This window comes from Bombina bombina, chromosome 4 (assembly GCF_027579735.1).
Source record: "Bombina bombina isolate aBomBom1 chromosome 4, aBomBom1.pri, whole genome shotgun sequence".
In the NCBI taxonomy this organism is placed as follows: Eukaryota; Metazoa; Chordata; class Amphibia; order Anura; family Bombinatoridae; genus Bombina; species Bombina bombina.
In genome coordinates this window covers 1056529249-1056553320 of record NC_069502.1, presented here as the reverse complement: position 1 = coordinate 1056553320, position 24072 = coordinate 1056529249, and the positions used below count along the sequence as shown (strand labels likewise).

Genomic DNA, 24072 nt, shown 5'->3' with positions numbered 1-24072 from the left:
CTCCCTAATCATCTGTGTCCTCTAGCTTGGGTATTGATTCCTAAGAGTAATTGCTGATCCGTGGACTCACCGTGTCTTAAGAAAGAAAACAAAATTTATGCTTACCTGATGATAAATTTATTTCTTCTACTAGATACGACGAGTCCACGGATTCATCCTTACTTGTGGTATATTATCCTCCTGCTAACAGGAAGTGGCAAAGAGCACCACAGCAGAGCTGTATATATAGCTCCTCCCTTTTCTCCACCCCAGTCATTCTCTTTGCCTATACTAGTAAAAGGAAGAGGTAAAGTGAATGAGGTGTTAAAATGATAGTTTTTATTTTCTTCAAGCAAGACTTTTTTATTTTAAATGGTACCGGTGGGTACTATTTTTCCTCAGGCAGCAGATGGAAGATGATTTCTGCCTGGAGGTTGTTGATCTTAGCAGTTGTCACTAAGATCCAGATGAGTTCCCACAGAATGGCTGAAGAGTACTAGAGAAGCTTCAGTGTGGGGAACGTTTTTCATGCTACAAGCATTGAGGTATGTTCAGTCATTTATTTCTGGAGAGACTGTGATATTTCAGAACAGGCTGACATAGTTCCCATGAGGGGAAGGGGTAAGCAGTAATCCTATATATAAGGGGTATTACTGGAGACCTGTGTATGAATGTTTATGGGCTAAATGCAGCAAAGGATGGCAGCATGGTTAGACACTGGGGCAACATAACGTTTTATTGCAGAAACATTTTTATGTTCACTGTTACTGAGCATTGTACTGGAGGGGTTTCACATGGCTTTATTTGTTATTTGGGATGCAAAAACCCACATGGCTAGTTTCTATACTGCTTCATAGCGTTTTTTTAGGCTGAGAGACATCGCATATGATGGGCGGGGCCAAATTTTCGCGCCTCAGATGCGCAGTTGATCTTCACAAGAAGGCAGCAAACTTTAACTCCGGTTGGGCCCAAACTGAAGACATAGGCTGACGGAGTCATAGTGAGACTTGTCAGACCCCTGAGGGCAGGTAGGCGCCACAGCTCTGCTGAGGTGAACGGGGTTGTTAATCTTTTTATAACGTTTTGGAATAACGTTTTTCTTATAGAGGGTTAATTTGTCCCTTACTTGTGGTGCAATCTTAGGCTACAATATAAGATAGATATATGCTAAAATTGTGAGCGTTACAGCATTTTAAAGCAGATTTGGAAAAATTGTGCGCGTTTTTACTTCTTAAAGGCGCAGTACCGTTTTTCAAAATTGTTTTTTTTTCTTCCAATGAATAAAGTGTTTTCAAGACTTTTTGTGGTTAATTACTAGCCTGTTCAACATGTCTGACATTGAGGAAAGTCAATGCTCTATATGTTTAGAAGCCAATGTGGAACCCCCACTTACATTGTGTCCCTCATGTACTGAAAGGGCCTTACATTGCAAAGAACATATTTTAGGTGATAAAAGTATGTCTAAGGAGGATTCTCAGTCTGAAGAAAATCAGGTTATGCCATCCAATCCTCCCCAAGTGTCACAACCTTTAACGCCCACTCAAGCGACGCCAAGTACTTCTAGTGTGTCTAATTCTTGTACTCTGCAAGATATGGCTGCAGTTATGTCTACTACCCTTACAGAAGTATTATCTAAACTGCCAGGTTTGCAAGGTAAGCGCAGTAGGTCCGGTATTAAGGTAAATGCTGAGCCCTCTGATGCTTTATTGGCCATTTACGATATACCCTCACAGTGTTCTGATTTGGGGGTTGGGGAATTGCTGTCTGAGGGAGAGCTTTCAGATTCAGGAAATGTGTTACCTCAGATTCGGACGTGATGTCCTTTAAATTTAAAGGATTACTTTCTGTTATAATTTTTAAGCTAAACAACTAACATATTAAAGTTTATAAACATTAATTAAAACCTACTGACCTATATTTTCTCCAAAACTAAGTTTCATAACGTTCTAAAAGTTATATCTTTTATTCGCCGATGATGTCACGTTATCCTGCCCACTATTTTCAGCACTGAGTGTTCAAAATACTTAAACCAATAACTTTGTTTTTAAAGCGCCATTTTGAAACCTAGGTATTGTAAACGGATTGGTACAGAGCAAAGGATACCCACGGAGTGGGTTTGGAAAACAATTAAATTTGCAGACAAGATTTCTGATATACAGTAGAGATATGTTAATGAAATGCTATTGATAAAAAGCGTATTTGGGGTAGTTAGTTAGTAACAGGCATAGAAAATATTTACTTACAGTGGCCCTTTTTAAGCTTGAACACCTCCGCCTGTTACTCCGGGAGGTTTTAGCGACTCTGTATGATTGTGACCCTATTGTAATACCACCAGAGAAATTGTGTAAGATGGATAAATATCTAGAGCAATGCTTTCCAAACTGTGTGTCGGGACACACTAGTGTGTCTGCAGCAGTGTGTAGGTGTGTCCCTGCTTCAGCACTAATTTTTTTTATTACATTTTTTTAAACATTTTTTTTTTTTTGGTTTCTGACTTTCCGCATGGCTGCTACGCATATCACATGGTTGGCACGTGATTGATACCTAGTGGGTCACAGATAATCTTAACCAATTGGCGCAGCTCAGCTCACTGAAACTATTCCCATTGACGGCTTTGGCGGCACATTGGCTCCTGACTGCATGTGTAGTCTCCTTAATTGGCTCGTGACTGCAAGTGTAGTCAGTGAGTGGGACAGCAGTGTGTTTGCAGTGCGGCAGTGGTCAATCGGACTCACAAGCTCTGAGGGTGGCAGCTTAAACGCTGAGCTGAAGTCTGAAGTCAGTGGGGGTATTTTTGCAGCTAGCTCCCAGTAGTGCATTGCTGCTCCTGCTCTTGATATATGGATAGAAAGGGGAAGCTTAAAAATGCTTGATGATTAAATGCGAGTGTCTTTATCTAATATTCCACCAAATATTCTGAAATTGTGTTCATCCCATCAACCTCATACATCCCATTAAAATAGTAAGTAGCTATTGGTGTTGTTAAACTTTTTTTTTAATTCTTGCACATACATACTGTTACTTGTAAATATATTTAGTTATTATATAAATTATATATGTGTCCGTATCTCTTAAAACAAGTTAGTTTAACCTCCTGTTTACCAGTACAACTGAATTACTGTGTCGCAAATTTATGTAGGTCTAAAAAGTGTGTCCCCAACATGAAAAGTTTGGAAAGCTCTGATCTAGAGGTACCTACTTACACTGATGTTTTTCCAGTCCCTAAAAGAATTTCGGACATTGTGACTAAGGAATGGGATAGACCAGGCATTCCGTTCTCTCCCCCTCCTACTTTTAAGAAAATGTTTCCCATATCTGACACCATTCGGGATTCTTGGCAAACGGTCCCTAAGGTGGAGGGAGCTATTTCTACCCTAGCTAAGCGTACAACTATACCTATTGAGGACAGTTGTGCTTTCAAAGATCCTATGGATAAAAAATGAGAGGGTCTTCTAAAGAAATTGTTTATTCATCAGGGTTTTCTTCTACAACCTATAGCGTGCATTGTTCCAGTTACTACTGCAGCAGCTTTTTGGTTCGAGTCTCTTAAGGTTGAGACCCCATTAGATGATATTTTGGATAGAATTAAGGCTCTCAAGCTAGCTAATTCTTTTATTACCGATGCCGCTTTTCAAATGGCTAAATTAGCGGCGAAAAATGCAGGCTTTGCCATTTTAGCGCGTAGAGTGTTATGGCTTAAATCTTGGTCTGCTGATGTGTCGTCAGAATCTAAGCTTTTAGCTATTCCTTTTAAAGGTAAGACCCTATTCGGGCCTGAACTGAAGGAAATCATTTCTGACATTACTGGAGGTAAAGGTCATGCCCGGCCTCAGCATAAGACTGTTAAGATGAGGGCTAAACAAAATAATTTTCGTTCCTTTCGAAACTTTAAAGGTGGACCCTCTTCCGCCACAAAGCAGGAGGGGAATTTTGCGCAATCCAAGTCAGTCTGGAGACCTAACTAGGCCTGGAATAAAGGTAAACAAGTCAAGAAGCCCGCTGCTGCTATCAAGACAGCATGAAGGGGCAGCCCCCGATCCGGGACCGGATTTAGTAGGGGGCAGCCCCCGATCTGGGACCGGATTTAGTAGGGGGCAGACTTTCTCTCTTCGCTCAGGCTTGGGCAAGGGATGTTCAGGATCCCTGGGAATTAGAAATTGTGACCCAGGGGTATTGGCTAGAATTCAAGGATTTTCTCCCAAGAGGGAGATTTCATCTTTCACGTTTGTCTTTAGACCAGACAAAAAGAGAGGCGTTCTTACGCTGTGTAAAAGACCTCTATACTATGGGTGTAATTTGTCCAGTTCCAAAACTAGGACAGGGGTTTTACTCAAATCTGTTCGTGGTTCCCAAAAAGGAGGGAACCTTCAGACCGATTTTAGATCCCAAATGCCTAAACAAATTTTTCAGAGTCCCATCGTTCAAGATGGAGACTATACGAACAATTTTACCAATGATCCAGGAGGGTCAATATATGACCACCGTGAACCTGAAGGATGCATATCTTCACATTCCTATCCACAAGGATCATCATCAGTTCCCAGAATCTTCACAAAGGTGCTAGGGTCCCTTCTGGCGGTTCTCAGGCCGCGCGGCATAGCAGTGGTGCCCTATCTGGACAATATTTTGATCCAGGCGTCAACTTATCATCTGACCAAATCTCACACGGACATTGTGTTGGCATTTCTAAGAACTCACGGTTGGAAAGTGAATATAGAAAAGAGTTCACTAGTTCCACTAACAAGAGTTCCATTCTTGGGAACTCTGATAGACTCGATAGACATGAAAAGTTTTCTGATGGAGGTCAGTAAGTCAAAGATTCTAAATACTTGCCGAGCACTTCAGTCCATTCCTCGGCCATCAGTGGTGCAGTGTATGGAGGTCATTGGATTAATGGTAGCGGCAATGGACATTGTTCCGTTTGCTCGCTTTTATCTCAGACCACTGCAGCTGTGCATGCTCAGACAGTGGAATGGGGATTATGCGAATTTATCTCCTCAAATAAATCTGGATAAAGAGACCAAAGACTCTCTTCTTTGGTGGTTGTCACAGGATCATCTGTCCCAGGGAATGTGCTTCCGCAGGCTAGCATGGATCATAGTGACGATGGACGCCAGCCTCTTGGGCTGGGGTGCAGTCTGGAATTCCCTGAAGGCTCAGGGTGTTTGGACTCAGGAGGAGCCCCTACTACCAATCAATATTCTGGAACTGAGAGCAATATTCAACGCGCTTCAGGCGTGGCCTCAGTTGGCTTTGGCCAAATTCATAAGATTCCAGTCGGACAATATCACGACTGTAGCATATATCAATCATCAAGGGGGAACAAAGAGTTCTCTAGCGATGATAGAGGTTTCAAAGATAATCCGATGGGCGGAGGCTCACTCTTGCCATCTATCAGCAATCTATATCCCAGGAGTAGAGAACTGGGAAGCTGATTTTCTAAGTCATCAGACTTTTCATCCGGGGGAGTGGGAGCTCCATCCGGGGATATTTGCGTCATTTATTCATCAATGGGGCACACCGGAATTGGATCTGATGGCATCTCGTCAGAATGCCAAACTTCCTTGTTACGGGTCCAGGTCAAGGGATCCCCAAGCTGTACTGATAGATGCTCTAGCAGTACCTTGGTCATTCAACCTGGCTTATGTGTTTCCACCATTTCCTCTCCTGCCTTATGTGATTGCAAGAACCAAACAGGAGAGAGCCTCTGTAATCCTAATAGCGCCTGCATGGCCACGCAGGACTTGGTATGCGGATCTAGTGGACATGTCCTCTCTGCCACCGTGGAAACTTCCGTTGAGACAGGACCTTCTCATTCAAGGTCCGTTCCAACATCCAAATCTAATTTCTCTGCAGCTGACTGTCTGGAGATTGAACGCTTGATCTTATCTAAGCGGGGATTCTCTGAGTCGGTCATTGATACTTTGATTCAGGCTCGCAAGCCTGTCACTAGAAAGATTTACCATGAGATATGGCGTAAATATCTTTATTGGTGCGAATCCAAGGGCTACTCATGGAGTAGGGTTAGGATTCCTAGGATTTTGTCCTTTCTCCAAGAAGGATTGGAGAAGGGATTATCAGCTAGTTCCTTGAAGGGACAAATTTCTGCTTTGTCAATTCTACTACACAAGCGTCTGGCGGATGTCCCAGACGTTCAGTCTTTTTGTCAGGCTTTTATCAGAATCAAGCCTTTATTTAAACCTATTGCTCCGCCATGGAGTTTGAATTTAGTTCTCAATGTTCTTCAAGGGGTTCCGTTTGAACCCATGCATTCCATAGATATTAAGCTTTTATCTTGGAAAGTTTTGTTTTTAGTTGCTATCTCTTCTGCTCAAAGAGTTTCTGAACTTTCTGCGTTACAATGTGATTCGCCTTATCTTATATTCCATTCGGATAAGGTGGTTTTGCGTACTAAACCTGGATTCCTTCCTAAGGTTGTTTCAAATGAGAATATTAATCAGGAAATTGTTGTTCCTTCTTTGTGTCCTAATCCTCCTTCTAAGAAGGAGCATCTGTTACATAACTTGGACGTTGTTCGGGCTTTGAAGTTTTACTTACAAGCGACCAACGATTTCCGTCAAACATCTTCTTTATTTGTTGTTTATTCTGGAAGACGTAGGGGTCAAAAAGCTACAGCTACCGCTCTTTCATTTTGGCTGAAAAGCATCATCCGCCTGGCATACGAGACTGTTGGACAGCAGCCTCCTGAAAAGGTTACGGCTCATTCTACTAGAGCTGTGGCTTCCACATGGGCTTTTATAAATGATGCTTCTGTTGAACAGATTTGTAAGGCTGCGATTTGGTCCTCCCTTCATACTTTTTACAAATTTTACAAATTTGATACTGTTGCTTCTTCGGAGTTCTTCAAGCAGTGGTGCCTTCGAAAAGTTCTTCAAGCAGTGGTGCTCTCCCGTTCATCCGTGTCCTGTTGCTTTGGTATTGTATCCCACAAGTAAGGATGAATCCGTGGACTCGTCGTATCTAGTAGAAGAAAAGGAAATTTATGCTTACCTGATAAATTGATTTCTTCTACGATACGACGAGTCCACGGCCCTCCCTGTCATTTTAGACAGATTATTTTCTCTTGTAAGTTGTATCCAGTCCACGGATCATCCATTACTTGTGGGATATTCTCCTTCCCAACAGGAAGTTGCAAGAGGACACCCACAGCAGAGCTGCTATATAGCTCCTCCCCTAACTTCCATATCCAGTCATTCTCTTGCAACTCTCAACAAAGATGGAGGTAGTAAGAGGAAAGTGGTGAAATATAGTTAGTTTTTGTCTTCAATCAAAAGTTAATTATTTTTAAATGGTACCGGAGTTGTACTATTTTATCTCAGGCAGCATTTAGAAGAAGAATCTGCCTGCGTTTTCTATGATCTTAGCAGAAGTAACTAAGATCCACTGCTGTTCTCACATATGTCTGAGGAGTGAGGTAACTTCAGAGGGAGAATGGCGTGCAGGTTATCCTGCAATGAGGTATGTGCAGTTTTAAGTTTTTCTAGGGATGGAATTGCTAGAAAATGCTGCTGATACCGGATTAATGTAAGTTAAGCCTAAATACAGTGATTTAATAGCGACTAGTATCAGGCTTACTATTAGAGATATATACTCTTATAAATGTGCAATATAAAACGTTTGCTGGCATGTTTAACCGTTTTTATATATGCTTTGGTGATAAAACTTATTGGGGCCTAGTTTTTTCCACATGGCTGGCTTTATTTTTGCCTAGAAACAGTTTCCTGAGGCTTTCCACTGTTGTAGTATGAGTGGGAGGGGCCTATTTTAGCGCTTTTTTTTGCGCAGTTAAAATTACAGACAGAGACATTCAGCTTCCCTCAGCAGTCCCCTGCATGCTATAGGACATCTCTGAAGGGCTCTAAAGGCTTCAAAAGTCGTTTATTGAGGAAGGTAGGGCCACAGCTGAGCTGTGGCAGTTGTTGTGACTGTTTTAAAAAACGTTTAATTCGTTTTTTTTATCCGTTTTTTGCATTAAGGGGTTAATCATCCATTTGCAAGTGGGTGCAATGCTCTGCTAACCTATTACATAAACTGTAAACATTTTCTCCAACATAGGTGTGTCCGGTCCACGGCGTCATCCTTACTTGTGGGATATTCTCTTCCCCAACAGGAAATGGCAAAGAGCCCAGCAAAGCTGGTCACATGATCCCTCCTAGGCTCCGCCTACCCCAGTCATTCTCTTTGCCGTTGTACAGGCAACATCTCCACGGAGATGGCTTAGAGTTTTTTAGTGTTTAACTGTAGTTTTTCATTATTCAATCAAGAGTTTGTTATTTTCAAATAGTGCTGGTACGTACTATTTACTCAGAAACAGAAAAGAGATGAAGAATTCTGTTTGTATGAGGAAAATGATTTTAGCAACCGTAACTAAAATCCATGGCTGTTCCACACAGGACTGTTGAGAGCAATTAACTTCAGTTGGGGGAACAGTTTGCAGTCTCTTGCTGCTTGAGGTATGACACATTCTAACAAGACGATGTAATGCTGGAAGCTGTCATTTTCCCTATGGGATCCGGTAAGCCATGTTTATTACGATTGTAAATAAGGGCTTCACAAGGGCTTATTTAAACTGTAGACTTTTTTTGGGCTAAATCGATTGATATTAACACTTATTTAGCCTTGAGGAATCATTTATTCTGGGTATTTTGATTTAATAATATCAGCAGGCACTGTTTTAGACACCTTATTCTTTAGGGGCTTTCCCAAAGCATAGGCAGAGTCTCATTTTCGCGCCGGTGTTGCGCACTTGTTTTTGAGAGGCATGGCATGCAGTCGCATGTGAGAGGAGCTCTGATACTTATAAAAGACTTCTGAAGGCGTCATTTGGTATCGTATTCCCCTTTGGGTTTGGTTGGGTCTCAGCAAAGCAGATACCAGGGACTGTAAAGGGGTTTAAAGCTTAAAACGGCTCCGGTTCCGTTATTTTAAGGGTTAAAGCTTCCAAAATTGGTGTGCAATATTTTCAAGGCTTTAAGACGCTGTGGTGAAAATTTGGTGAATTTTGAACAATTCCTTCATGTTTTTTCGCAATTGCAGTAATAAAGTGTGTTCAGTTTAAAATTTAAAGTGACAGTAACGGTTTTATTTTAAAACGTTTTTTGTACTTTCTGATCAAGTTTATGCCTGTTTAACATGTCTGAACTACCAGATAGACTGTGTTCTGAATGTGGGGAAGCCAGAATTCCTATTCATTTAAATAAATGTGATTTATGTGATAATGACAATGATGCCCAAGATGATTCCTCAAGTGAGGGGAGTAAGCATGGTACTGCATCATTCCCTCCTTCGTCTACACGAGTCTTGCCCACTCAGGAGGCCCCTAGTACATCTAGCGCGCCAATTCTCCTTACTATGCAACAATTAACGGCTGTAATGGATAATTCTGTCAAAAACATTTTAGCCAAAATGAACCCTTGTCAGCGTAAGCGTGGCTGCTCTGTTTTAGTTACTGAAGAGCATGACGACGCTGATATTAATATCTCTGAAGGGCCCCTAACCCAATCTGAGGGGGCCAGGGAGGTTTTGTCTGAGGGAGAAATTACTGATTTAGGGAACATTTCTCAGCAGGCTGAATCTGATGTGATTACATTTAAATTTAAATTGGAACATCTCCGCATTTTGCTTAAGGAGGTATTATCCACTCTGGATGATTGTGAAAATTTAGTCATCCCAGAGAAACTATGTAAAATGGACAAGTTCCTAGAGGTGCCGGGGCTCCCAGAAGCTTTTCCTATACCCAAGCGGGTGGCGGACATTGTTAATAAAGAATGGGAAAGGCCCGGTATTCCTTTCGTCCCTCCCCCCATATTTAAAAAATTGTTTCCTATGGTCGACCCCAGAAAGGACTTATGGCAGTCAGTCCCCAAGGTCGAGGGAGCGGTTTCTACTTTAAACAAACGCACCACTATTCCCATAGAGGATAGTTGTGCTTTCAAAGATCCTATGGATAAAAAATTAGAAGGTTTGCTTAAAAAGATGTTTGTTCAGCAGGGTTACCTTCTACAACCCATTTCATGCATTGTCCCTGTCACTACAGCCGCATATTTCTGGTTTGATGAACTGCTTAAGGTGCTCGATAGTGACTCTCCTCCTTATGAGGAGATTATGGACAGAATCAATGCTCTCAAATTGGCTAATTCTTTCACTCTAGACGCCTCTTTGCAATTGGCTAAGTTAGCGGCTAAGAACTCTGGGTTTGCTATTGTGGCGCGCAGAGCGCTTTGGTTGAAATCTTGGTCGGCTGATGCGTCTTCCAAGAACAAGCTACTAAACATTCCTTTCAAGGGGAAAACGCTGTTTGGTCCTGACTTGAAAGAGATTATCTCTGATATCACTGGGGGTAAGGGCCACGCCCTTCCTCAGGATCGGCCCTTCAAGGCAAAAAATAGACCTAATTTTCGTCCCTTTCGTAAAAACGGACCAGCCCAAGATGTTACGTCCTCTAAGCAAGAGGGTAATACTTCTCAGGCCAAGCCAGCTTGGAGACCAATGCAAGGCTGGAACAAGGGAAAGCAGGCCAAGAAACCTGCCACTGTTACCAAGACAGCATGAAATATTGGCCCCCGATCCGGGACCGGATCTGGTGGGGGGCAGTCTCTCTCTCTTCGCTCAGGCTTGGGCAAGAGATGTTCTGGATCCTTGGGCGCTAGAAATAGTCTCCCAGGGTTATCTTCTGGAATTCAAGGGACTTCCCCCAAGGGGGAGGTTCCACAAGTCGCAGTTGTCTTCAGACCACATAAAAAGACAGGCGTTCTTACATTGTGTAGAAGACCTGTTAAAAATGGGAGTGATTCATCCTGTTCCATTAAGAGAACAAGGGATGGGGTTCTACTCCAATCTGTTCATAGTTCCCAAAAAAGAGGGAACGTTCAGACCAATCCTAGATCTCAAGATCTTAAACAAATTTCTCAAGGTCCCATCGTTCAAGATGGAAACCATTCGAACTATCCTTCCTTCCATCCAGGAAGGTCAATTTATGACCACGGTGGATTTAAAGGATGCGTATCTACATATTCCTATCCACAAGGAACATCATCGGTTCCTAAGGTTTGCATTCCTGGACAAACATTACCAGTTCGTGGCGCTTCCTTTCGGATTAGCCACTGCTCCAAGGATTTTCACAAAGGTACTAGGGTCCCTTCTAGCGGTGCTAAGACCAAGGGGCATTGCAGTAGTACCTTACCTGGACGACATTCTGATTCAAGCGTCGTCCCTTCCTCAAGCAAAGGCTCACACGGACATTGTCCTGGCCTTTCTCAGATCTCACGGCTGGAAAGTGAACGTGGAAAAGAGTTCTCTATCCCCGTCAACAAGGGTTCCCTTCTTGGGAACAATTATAGACTCCTTAGAAATGAGGATCTTTCTAACAGAGGCCAGAAAAACAAAGCTTCTGGACTCTTGTCGGATACTTCATTCCGTTCCTCTTCCTTCCATAGCTCAGTGCATGGAAGTGATCGGGTTGATGGTGGCGGCGATGGACATAGTTCCTTTTGCGCGCATTCATCTAAGACCATTACAACTGTGCATGCTCAGTCAGTGGAATGGGGACTATACAGACTTGTCTCCGAAGATACAAGTAAATCAGAGGACCAGAGACTCACTCCGTTGGTGGCTGTCCCTGGACAATCTGTCTCAAGGGATGATGTTCCACAGACCAGAGTGGGTCATTGTCACGACCGACGCCAGTCTGATAGGCTGGGGCGCGGTCTGGGGATCCCTGAAAGCTCAGGGTCTTTGGTCTCGGGAAGAATCTCTTCTACCGATAAATATTCTGGAACTGAGAGCGATATTCAATGCGCTCCAGGCCTGGCCCCAGCTTGCGAGGACCAGGTTCATACGGTTTCAATCAGACAACATGACGACTGTTGCGTACATCAACCATCAGGGGGGAACAAGGAGTTCCCTAGCGATGGAAGAAGTAACCAAAATTATTCTTTGGGCGGAGTCTCACTCCTGCCACCTGTCTGCTATCCACATCCCAGGAGTGGAAAATTGGGAAGCGGATTTTCTGAGTCGTCAGACATTGCATCCGGGGGAGTGGGAACTCCATCCGGAAATCTTTGCCCAAGTCACTCACCTGTGGGGCATTCCAGACATGGATCTGATGGCCTCTCGTCAGAACTTCAAAGTTCCTTGCTACGGGGCCAGATCCAGGGATCCCAAGGCGGCTCTAGTGGATGCACTAGTAGCACCTTGGACCTTCAAACTAGCTTATGTGTTCCCGCCATTTCCTCTCATCCCCAGGCTGATAGCCAGGATCAAGCAGGAGAGGGCGTCGGTGATCTTGATAGCTCCTGCGTGGCCACGCAGGACTTGGTATGCAGATCTGGTGAATATGTCATCGGCTCCACCTTGGAAGCTACCTTTGAGACGAGACCTTCTTGTTCAGGGTCCGTTCGAACATCCGAATCTGGTTTCACTCCAGCTGACTGCTTGGAGATTGAACGCTTGATTTTATCGAAGCGAGGATTCTCAGATTCTGTGATCGATACTCTTGTTCAGGCCAGAAAGCCTGTGACTAGAAAGATTTACCACAAAATTTGGAAAAAATATATCTGTTGGTGTGAATCTAAAGGATTCCCTTGGGACAAGGTTAAGATTCCTAGGATTCTATCCTTCCTTCAAGAAGGATTGGAAAAAGGATTATCTGCAAGTTCCCTGAAGGGACAGATTTCTGCCTTGTCGGTATTACTTCACAAAAAGCTGGCAGCTGTGCCAGATGTTCAAGCCTTTGTTCAGGCTCTGGTTAGAATCAAGCCTGTTTACAAACCTTTGACTCCTCCTTGGAGTCTCAATTTAGTTCTTTCAGTTCTTCAGGGGGTTCCGTTTGAACCCTTACATTCCGTTGATATTAAGTTATTAACTTGGAAAGTTTTGTTTTTAGTTGCGATTTCTTCTGCTAGAAGAGTCTCAGAATTATCTGCTCTGCAGTGTTCTCCTCCTTATCTGGTGTTCCATGCAGATAAGGTGGTTTTACGTACTAAACCTGGTTTTCTTCCAAAAGTTGTTTCTAACAAAAACATTAACCAGGAGATTATCGTACCTTCTCTGTGTCCAAAACCAGTTTCAAAGAAGGAACGTTTGTTGCACAATTTGGATGTTGTTCGCGCTCTAAAATTCTATTTAGATGCTACAAAGGATTTTAGACAAACATCTTCCTTGTTTGTTGTTTATTCAGGTAAAAGGAGAGGTCAAAAAGCAACTTCTACCTCTCTCTCTTTTTGGATTAAAAGCATCATCAGATTGGCTTACGAGACTGCCGGACGGCAGCCTCCCGAAAGAATCACGGCTCATTCCACTAGGGCTGTGGCTTCCACATGGGCTTTCAAGAACGAGGCTTCTGTTGATCAGATATGTAGGGCAGCGACTTGGTCTTCACTGCACACTTTTACCAAATTTTACAAGTTTGATACTTTTGCTTCTTCTGAGGCTATTTTTGGGAGAAAGGTTTTGCAAGCCGTGGTGCCTTCCATTTAGGTGACCTGATTTGCTCCCTCCCTTCATCCGTGTCCTAAAGCTTTGGTATTGGTTCCCACAAGTAAGGATGACGCCGTGGACCGGACACACCTATGTTGGAGAAAACAGAATTTATGTTTACCTGATAAATTTCTTTCTCCAACGGTGTGTCCGGTCCACGGCCCGCCCTGGTTTTTTTAATCAGGTCTGATATTTTATTTTCTTTAACTACAGTCACCACGGTACCATATGGTTTCTCCTATGCAAATATTCCTCCTTAACGTCGGTCGAATGACTGGGGTAGGCGGAGCCTAGGAGGGATCATGTGACCAGCTTTGCTGGGCTCTTTGCCATTTCCTGTTGGGGAAGAGAATATCCCACAAGTAAGGATGACGCCGTGGACCGGACACACCGTTGGAGAAAGAAATTTATCAGGTAAACATAAATTCTGTTTTGTTTGAATTACTGCCTTTTTTCACAGTTTTTCAGATTTTGACAAAATTTGTTTCTCTTAAAGGCACAGTACCGTTTTTTATATTTGCATGTTAACGTGATTTAAAGTGTTTTCCAAGCTTGCTAGTCTCATTGCTAGTCTGTATAAACATGTCTGACATAGAGGAAACTCCTTGTTCATTATGTTTAAAAGCCATGGTGGAACCCCATATGAGAATGTGTACTAAATGTATTGATTTCACTTTAAACAATAAAGATCAGCTTTTATCTTTAAAAAATTTATCACCAGAGGATTCTGACCAGGGGGAAGTTATGCCGACTAACTCTCCCCACGTGTCAGACCCTTTGACTCCCGCTCATGGGACTCACGCTCAAATGGCGCCAAGTACATCAAGGACGCCCATAGCGATTACTTTACAAGACATGGCGGCAGTCATGGATAATACACTGTCAGCGGTATTAGCCAGACTACCTGAATTTAGAGGAAAGCGTGATAACTCTGGTGTTAGGCGTAATACAGAGCATACAGACGCTTTAAGAGCCATGTCTGATACTGCCTCACAATATGCAGAAGCTGAGGAAGGGGAGCTTCAGTCTGTGGGTGATATCTCTGACTCAGGGAAACCTGATTCTGATATTTCTACTTTTAAGTTTAAGCTTGAGAACCTCCGTGTTTTGGTTAGAGAGGTTTTAGCTGCTCTGAATGACTGTGACACAATTGCAGTGCCAGAGAAATTGTGTAGACTGGATAAATACTTTGCAGTGCCAGTGTGTACTGAGGTTTTTCCAATACCTTAAAGGTTTACAGAAATTATTAATAAAGAGTGGTATAGACCCTGTGTGCCGTTTCCCCCCCCCCTCCTATTTTTAGAAAAATGTTTCCCATAGACGCCACCACACGGGACTTATGGCAAACGGTCCCTAAGGTGGAGGGAGCAGTTTCTACTTTAGCAAAGCGTACTACTATCCCTGTCGAGGACACTTGTGCTTTTTCAGATCCTATGGATAAAAAATTAGAGGGTTACCTTAAGAAAATGTTTATTCAACAAGGTTTTATCCTGCAGCCCCTTGCATGCATTGCTCCTGTCACTGCTGCTGCAGCATTCTGGTTTGAGTCTCTGGAAGACTCCTTTGGAGGACATACTTAACAAGCTTAGAGCACTTAAGCTTGCTAATTCTTTTGTTTGATGCCATTGTTCATTTGACTAAACTAACGGCTAAGAATTCTGGATTTGCCATCCAGGCGCGTAGGGCGCTATGGCTCAAATCTTGGTCAGCTGACGTGACTTCAAAGTCTAAACTACTTAACATTCCCTTCAAGGGGCAGACCCTATTCGGGCCTGGTTTGAAGGAAATTATTGCTGACATTACTGGAGGTAAAGGTCATGCCCTTCCTCAGGACAGGTCCAAATCAAGGGCCAAACAGTCTAATTTTCGTGCCTTTCGAAACTTCAAGGCAAGTTCAACATCGACTTCCTCTGTTACAAAACAAGAGGGAACTTTTGCTCAGTCCAAGACGGCCTGGAAACCTAACCAGTCCTGGAACAAAGGCAAGCAGGCCAAAAAGCCTGCTGCTGCCTCTAAGACAGCATGAAGGAATGGCCCCCTATCCGGTAACGGATCTAGTAGGGGGCAGACTTTCTCTCTTCGCCCAGGTGTGGGCAAGAGATGTTCAGGATCCCTGGGCGTTGGAGATTATATTTCAGGGGTATCTTCTGGACTTCAAGGCTTCTCCTCCACAAGGGAGATTTTACCTTTCACGATTATCTGTCAACCAGATAAAGAAAGAGGCATTCTTACACTGTGTGCAGGGCCTCCTAGTTATGGGAGTGATCCATCCAGTTCCAAAGGAGGAACAGGGACAGGGATTTTACTCAAATCTGTTTGTGGTTCCCAAAAAAGAGGGAACCTTCAGACCAATCTTGGATCTAAAGATCTTAAACAAATTCCTCAGAGTTCCATCATTCAAAATGGAAACTATTCGGACCATCCTACCTATGATCCAGGAGGGTCAATATATGACTACGGTGGATCTAAAGGATGCTTACCTTCACATTCCGATACACAAAGATCATCATCGGTTCCTAAGGTTTGCCTTTCTGGACAGGCATTACCAGTTTGTGACTCTTCCCTTCGGGTTAGCTACAGCCCCAAGAATTTTTACAAAAGTTCTGGGGTCGCTTCTGGCGGTCCTAAGGCCGCGGGGCATAGCAGTGGCCCCTTATCTAGACGACATCCTGTTACAGGCGTCAAATTTCCAAATTGCCAAGTCCCATACGGACATAGTTCTGGCATTTATGAAGTCGCACGGGTGGAAAGTGAATGAGGAAAAGAGTTCTCTGTCCCCACTCACAAGAGTCTCCTTCCTAGGGACTCTGATAGATTCTGTAGAAATGAAAATTTACCTGACGGAGTCCAGGTTATTAAAACTTCTAAATTTTTGCCGTGTTCTCCATTCTATTCCGCACTCTTATGTGGCTCAGTGCATGGAGGTAATCGGCTTAATGGTAGCGGCAATGGACATAGTTCCGTTTGCGCGCCTACATCTCAGACCGCTGCAACTATGCATGCTCAGTCAGTGGAATGGGGATTACACTGATTTGTCCCCTCTACTAAATCTGGATCAAGAGACCAGAGATTCTCTTCTCTGGTGGCTATCTCGGGTCCATCTGTCCAAAGGTATGACCTTTCACAGGCCAGATTGGACAATTGTAACGACAAATGCCAGCCTTCTAGGTTGGGGTGCAGTCTGGAACTCCCTGAAGGCTCAGGGATCGTGGACTCAGGAGGAGAAACTCCTCCCAATAAATATTCTGCAATTGAGGGCAATATTCAATGCTCTTCAGGCTTGGCCTCAGTTAACAACCCTGAGGTTCATCAGGAGTTCCTTAGCGATGTTAGAAGTCTCCAAAATAATTCGCTGGGCAGAGAAACACTCTTGCTACCTATCAGCGATCCATATCCCAGGTGTAGAGAACTGGGAGGCGGAATTTCTAAGTCGTCAGATTTTCATCCGGTGGAGTGGGAACTCCATCTGGAGGTGTTTGCTCAATTGATTCATCGTTGGGGCAAACCAGAACTGAATCTCATGGCGTCTCGCCAGAACGCCAAGCTTCCACCGTTTCCTCTGCTCCCTCGACTGATTGCCAGAATCAAGCAGGAGAGAGCATCAGTGATTTTGATAGCACCTGCGTGGCCACGCAGGACCTGTTATGCAGACCTAGTGGACATGTCATCCTTTCCACCTTGGACTCTGCCTTTGAGACGAGACCTTCTACTAAAAGGTCCTTTCAATCATCCAAATCTAATTTCTCTGAGACTGACTGCATGGAGATTGAACACTTGATTTCATCAAAGCGTGGCTTCTCCGAGTCTGTCATTGATACCTTAATACAGGCACGAAAGCCTGTTACCAGGAAAATCTACCATAAGATATGGCGTAAATATCTTTATTGGTGTGAATCCAAGAGTTACTCATGGAGTAAGATTAGGATTCCCAGGATATTATCTTTTCTCCAAGAGGGTTTGGAGAAAGGATTATCAGCTAGTTCTTTGAAAGGACAGATCTCTGCACTGTCTATTCTTTTGCACAAGCGTCTGGCGGATGTTCCAGACGTTCAGGCGTTGGTTAGAATCAAGCCTGTGTTTAAACCTGTTGCTCCTCCATGGAGCTTAAATTTGGTTCTTAAAGTTCTTCAAGGGGTTCCGTTTGAACCTCTTCATTCCATAGATATCAAGCTTTTATCTTGGAAAGTTCTCTTTTTGATGGCTATTTCCTCGGCTCGTAGAGTCTCCGAGTTATCTGCTTTACAATGTGATTCTCTTTATCTAATCTTCCATGCAGATAAGGTAGTTCTGCGTACAAAACCTGGGTTTTTGCCTAAGGTGGTATCCACTAAGAATATCAATCAAGAGATTGTTGTTCCATCATTGTGTCCTAATCCTTCTTCAAAGAAGGAACGTCTTTTACATAATCTGGACGTGGTTCGTGCTTTAAAGTTTTACTTACAAGCTACTAAAGATTTTCGTCAAACATCTGCTTTGTTTGTTGTTTACTCTGGACAGAGAAGAGGTCAAAAGGCTTCGGCAACCTCTCTTTCTTTTTGGCTAAGAAGCATAATCCGCTTAGCCTATGAGACTGCTTGACAGCAGCCTCCTGGAAGGATTACAGCTCATTCTACTAGAGCTGTGGCTTCCACTTGGGCCTTTAAAAATGAGGCTTCTGTTGAACAGATTTGCAATGCGGCGACTTGGTCTTCGCTTCATACTTTTTCCAAATTCTACAAATTTGATACTTTTGCTTCTTCGGAGGCTATTTTTGGGAGAAAGGTTTTACAGGCAGTGGTACCTTCTGTTTAAGTACCTGCCTTGTCCCTCCCTTCATCCGTGTACTTTAGCTTTGGTATTGGTATCCCACAAGTAATGGATGATCCGTGGACTGGATACACCTTACAAGAGAAAACACAATTTATGCTTACCTGATAAATTTATTTCTCTTGTGGTGTATCCAGTCCACGGCCCGCCCTGTCATTTTAAGGCAGGTCAAAATTTTAGATTAAACTACAGTCACCACTTTTCTCCTTTCTCGGCTTGTTTCAGTCGAATGACTGGATATGGCAGTTAGGGGAGGAGCTATATAGCAGCTCTGCTGTGGGTGGCCTCTTGCAACTTCCTGTTGGGAAGGAGAATATCCCACAAGTAATGGATGATCCGTGGACTGGATACACCACAAGAGAAATAAATTTATCAGGTAAGCATAAATTGTGTTTTTTTCAAAACTTGAGTCACCTCTGCACCTTTTAGCTTTTCTTTTCTCTTCCTATACCTTCGGTCGATTGACTGGGGGTGGAGAGAAGGGAGGAGCTATATATACAGCTCTGCTGTGGTGCTCTTTGCCACTTCCTGTTAGGATAATATCCCACAAGTAAGGATGAATCCGTGGACTCGTCGTATTGTAGAAGAAATCCATTTTTCAGGTAAACATAAATTTCCTTTTCTTGACACAGTGAGTCCACGGCCCTCCCTGTTTTCAGACATTTTTTATATAAACCTCAGGCACCTCTGCACCTTGTGTTATTTCCTTTCTCTCCTTTTCATTAGGTCGAATGACTGGGGGTTGTCGGAAGGGAAGTGATACTTAACAGCTTTGCTGTGGTGCTCTTTGCCTCCTCCTGCTGGCCAGGAGTGATATTCCCAATAGTAATTGCTGATCCATGGACTCACAGTGTCAAGAAATAAATAAATTTATCAGGTAAGCATAAATTTCGTTTTATCCTATTTTCAGTTACTTGTTTGGCGACATCTTGTGGTGATTGCAGTTATTACATCTACTTCTATCATGCAATATATTTATTACATAATAATGTTTTCCTTATATCTTATAGGAACTCTGTATGATATCTCTCTCATACTGAGGGGAATATACTAATGTTTGTGACATGTATGTGGTCCTATTTTAGAATAGAAGCTTATATTAACTGTATTATGTTATAAGAACTTTTATTAATCTCTATTTTATTTAGGTGATTTTACTTGAGTCTGCAATTGAAGATTGCTCTAATCTATATATAGGGCCTTATATATATTTTTCTTTTATTGAGGGAATTTTACATAAAGGTCTGTGACAGGTATGATCTTATGTATCATACTTGTCTTAGAGTTTTAGGACTCTAATATATATTATTTGCTATGTTTTCCTTATAGGAATGCAATATGTAATTCCTTATACTGAGAGATGTGTTCTAATGTCTGTCATGTGTTTTTCATATTTCATATTAATTTCACTGATATGTTTATTTCTATGTATTATTGTTGAGATATTTCTAATGTCCGTGACATTCCTTGTTGAGAGAGAGCCTGAGCTATCCATTTCATCTTGGAGATCTATCCAGCCCTGCAATAGTAATCAGCAATCACCTCTAGCCTTCCTCTGAGAACATTTCAGCATGAAGGGTCTGGCCCCGTTTCAACTTTTAATAAAGTAGGGGGTGGGCTTTTCTTCCAATAGGCTTGGATTTGAGGTGTTCCTATCCTTGGGCAATGGACGTGGTCTCCCAGGGATACAGAATAGGATTAATATCTTGTCAATCCAGAGGCAGATTTCTCCTGTCTAGATTGTCTCCAATCCAGAAAAAAAGAAAGGCTTTCTTAATCTGTGTCAGTTTTGCCAGTTCTCCGAAGTATTTGCCCCAGTTCCTCTGACGGAACAGGTTCAGGGATTTACTCCAATCTTTCATAGTTCCCAAGAAAGAGGGGACTTTTCATCCCATTTTAGACTTCAGGTGTCTTTACAGATTTCTCTTGGTTCCGTCCTTCAGAGGAGACTTTCTGTTCTATTCTCCTTTTAGTTCAGGAAGGTCAGTTGATGGCTAACATCGAACTAAAGAATGTGTATCTTTTGTTTCTATTCTCTAGGAACATTTCCAATTCTGCAGTTTGCCTTTTTGGACGATTTCTTCCTCTAGAATCTTTAGGAAGGTTCTAAGGGCTCTTCTGGTAGTATCCAGATCTCAGAAATTACGGTGGGCAGAGCTCTCAAGTGGCTCAAGTGTCAAGGCAACTGGCCAGAGACTGGAGGTTCCAGGTTTGATTCTGGGTGTACGATGACACTCTCCTATACACCTTACCTGGACCGCTCTCATGAGGTGGACAGTGAATCTGGTTAAGAGTTCCTTGGTACCAGATACCAGGTTAGGTGGACGACCTTAGTCTCGATCTCCATGAAGATTTTCTTGACATGCTAGAAAATCCAAACTTCTTACCTTACCAACTGTCATTCTCATCAGTCCTCTGTCTGTCCCTTAGTGGCTCTGTGGATGGAAGCAGAGGTTTTCTATGTATATAATTTTGCTTATTTCCATCTGAGACATGTACAGTTTACATACTCAGACAATGGAACGGAGAACACTTGGATCTATTTCAGAGGATAGCATTTAACATCCGAATGAGTGATTTCCTGTCTTGGTGACTCTCTCAGGACCTTTGGTCCCAAGGCACATTTTTCCTGAGACCTTCTTGGGAAATTGTGCTTATGAATATCAGCCTTTCCGGCTAAGGGAAAGCTCTCTGGTGACTCAGTGGAAAGCCACTGGGATACATCATGAGAGAACAGAGTTCAAGACCCCATAGGCGCATGTCAATAGCCTTAGCAGTCTGGAGTTTCTAGAGATCTCAGGAAGCTTAGACTCAGAAGGACTCTGCACTTACATTAATTATCTTGAAGTTGAGAGTGATCTTCTCTGCTCTGATAGCTTGGCTTCATGTGAGCTTAGTTCGTTTATCAGATTTAAATCGGATAACCTTTCTTTGGTGATGTATTCTCCCATCATTGAGGGACACAGTATTCCTTAGTGATGAGGGAAGTCACTCGCATTTTACAGTGGACAAATTCTCACAATTATCTCTTTTCTGTCATCTACATCTCAGGGGGTCATCTGGGAAGTGGATTATAAGTAGACAGATTTTTCATCCATAGAAAAGGGGCCCTTCATCATGAAGTATCTCAGGTAACGCATCTGGATCAAGGGATCCACAATGGCTCTGGTCGATGCTTTAAGCGTTTCCATGGGTTTTCGGTCTCATCTACCTGTTTCCTCCGTTTGTCCTCCTTTCTCGGGTGATAGCCTGTATCGATTGGGTGATAGCCTGTATTGATCAGGAGCAAGCTTATGTGGTCTATTGCCTTAGCTTGGCCTCGCAGATTTGGTTTGTGGGCCGAGGGAAGATGTCGTCCCTTCCCTCTTGGAAGTTTCCTCTGAGGAAGGACCTTTTTCTTGAGGGTCCCTTCGTCCTTCCAATCCTAGATTCTCTGAAGCTGATTGCTTGGAGATTGAACGCTTAGTCTTGTCTAGACGAGCGTTTTCAGTGGATGTTTTTGATCTATGACAAGATTTACCATAAGGTATTGTGTAAATACCTTTTATTGTTGCAAATCTAGGGGTTTCTCTTGGAGTCAGGTGAGAGTTCCCTACATTCTGTCTTTTCTTTAGGAGGGCCTGGAGAAAGGCTTGTCAGTCAGCACTTTGAAGGGTCCGATCTCGGCCCTGTTGATTCTTTTGCAAAAATGACTAGTAGTCTTGCCAGACATTCAATCCTTTGTTCAGGCCTTGGTCAGAATCAGGCCTGTGTTTAAGACAATTGCTCATCCATGGAGCCTTAAAGGGACAGTCAATACCAGAATTTTTGTTTTTTTAAAAGAAAGATAATCCCTTTATTACCAATTCCCTAGTTTTGCATAACAAACACAGTTATATAAATACACTTTTTACCTCTGTGATTACCTTGTATCTAAGCCTCTGCAAACTGCCCCCTTATTTCAGTTCTTTTGACAGACTTGCTTTTTAGCCAATCAGTGCTCACTCCAGTGTAACTTCACGTGCATGAGCTCAATATTATTTATATGAAACACATGAACTATGCCATCTAGTGGTCAAAATGCATTCAGATTAGAGGCAGTCTTCAAGGTCTAAGAAATTAGCATATGAACCTCCTAGAATTAGCTTTCAACTAAGAATACCAAGAGAACAAAGCAAAATTGGAAAGATGTTTAAAATTACATTCCTTATTTAAATCATGAAAGATTTTTTTTGGACTTGACTGTCCCTTTAATCTTGTTCTTATGGTTCTGAATTAGGTTCTGTTTGAGTTTGCACACTGTTGATATTAATATATTATCTTGGAAACTTTTGTTTCCTTTTGCCATTTCCTCTGCTCGTAGAGTCTCCGATTTCAGCTCTACGGTGTTGTCCTCCTTTCTTTCATGTAATTAGCAAGAGTCCATGAGCTAGTGACGTATGGGATATACATTCCTACCAGGAGGGGCAAAGTTTCCCAAACCTTAAAATGCCTATAAATACACCCCTCACCACACCCACAATTCAGTTTTACAAACTTTGCCTCCGATGGAGGTGGTGAAGTAAGTTTGTGCTAGATTCTACGTTGATATGCGCTCCGCAGCAAGTTGGAGCCCGGTTTTCCTCTCAGCGTGCAGTGAATGTCAGAGGGATGTGAGGAGAGTATTGCCTATTTGAATGCAGTGATCTCCTTCTACGGGGTCTATTTCATAGGTTCTCTGTTATCGGTCGTAGAGATTAATCTCTTACCTCCCTTTTCAGATCGACGATATACTCTTATATATACCATTACCTCTGCTGATTCTCGTTTCAGTACTGGTTTGGCTTTCTACAAACATGTAGATGAGTGTCCTGGGGTAAGTAAATCTTATTTTCTGTGACACTCTAAGCTATGGTTGGGCACTTTGTTTATAAAGTTCTAAATATATGTATTCAAACATTTATTTGCCTTGACTCAGAATGTTCAACTTTCCTTATTTTTCAGACAGTCGGTTTCATATTTGGGATAATGCATTTGAATTAATCATTTTTTCTTACCTTCAAAAATTTGACTCTTTTTTCCCTGTGGGCTGTTAGGCTCGCGGGGGCTGAAAATGCTTCATTTTATTGCGTCATTCTTGGCGCGGACTTTTTTGGCGCAAAAATTCTTTTCCATTTCCGGCGTCATACGTGTCGCCGGAAGTTGCGTCATTTTTTGACGTTATTTTGCGCCAAAAATGTCGGCGTTCCGGATGTGGCGTCATTTTTGGCGCCAAAAGCATTTAGGCGCCAAATAATGTGGGCGTCTTATTTGGCGCTAAAAAATAAGGGCGTCGCTTTTGTCTCCACATTATTTAAGTTTTATTTTTTCATTGCTTCTGGTTGTTAGAAGCTTGTTCTTTGGCATTTTTTCCCATTCCTGAAACTGTCATTTAAGGAATTTGATCAATTTTGCTTTATATGTTGTTTTTTCTCTTACATATTGCAAGATGTCTCACGTTGCATCTGAGTCAGAAGATACTACAGGAAAATCGCTGTCTAGTGCTGGAGCTACCAAGCTAAGTGTATCTGCTATAATTTTTGGTATCTGTTTCCCCAGCTGTTGTTTGTATTGCATGTCATGACAAACTTATTAATGCAGATAAAATTTCCTTTAGTACTGTTACATTACCTGTTGCTGTTCCGTCAACATCCAATTTTCAGAGTGTTCCTGATAAACATAAGAGATTTTATTTTTTAAATCCATTAAGAAGGCTATGTCTGTTATTTCTCCTTCTAGTTTACATAAAAGTCTTTTAAAACTTCTCTTTTTTCAGATGAATTTTTAAATGAA

General features: G+C 42.5%; 1 protein-coding gene across 1 annotated transcript in view; it reads left to right on the top strand.

The window, feature by feature from the left end:
- PSME4 (proteasome activator subunit 4) overlaps nt 1-24072 on the top strand; it is a gene marked incomplete in the record, with an annotated part of 938614 nt that overhangs the window by 563772 nt on the left and 350770 nt on the right.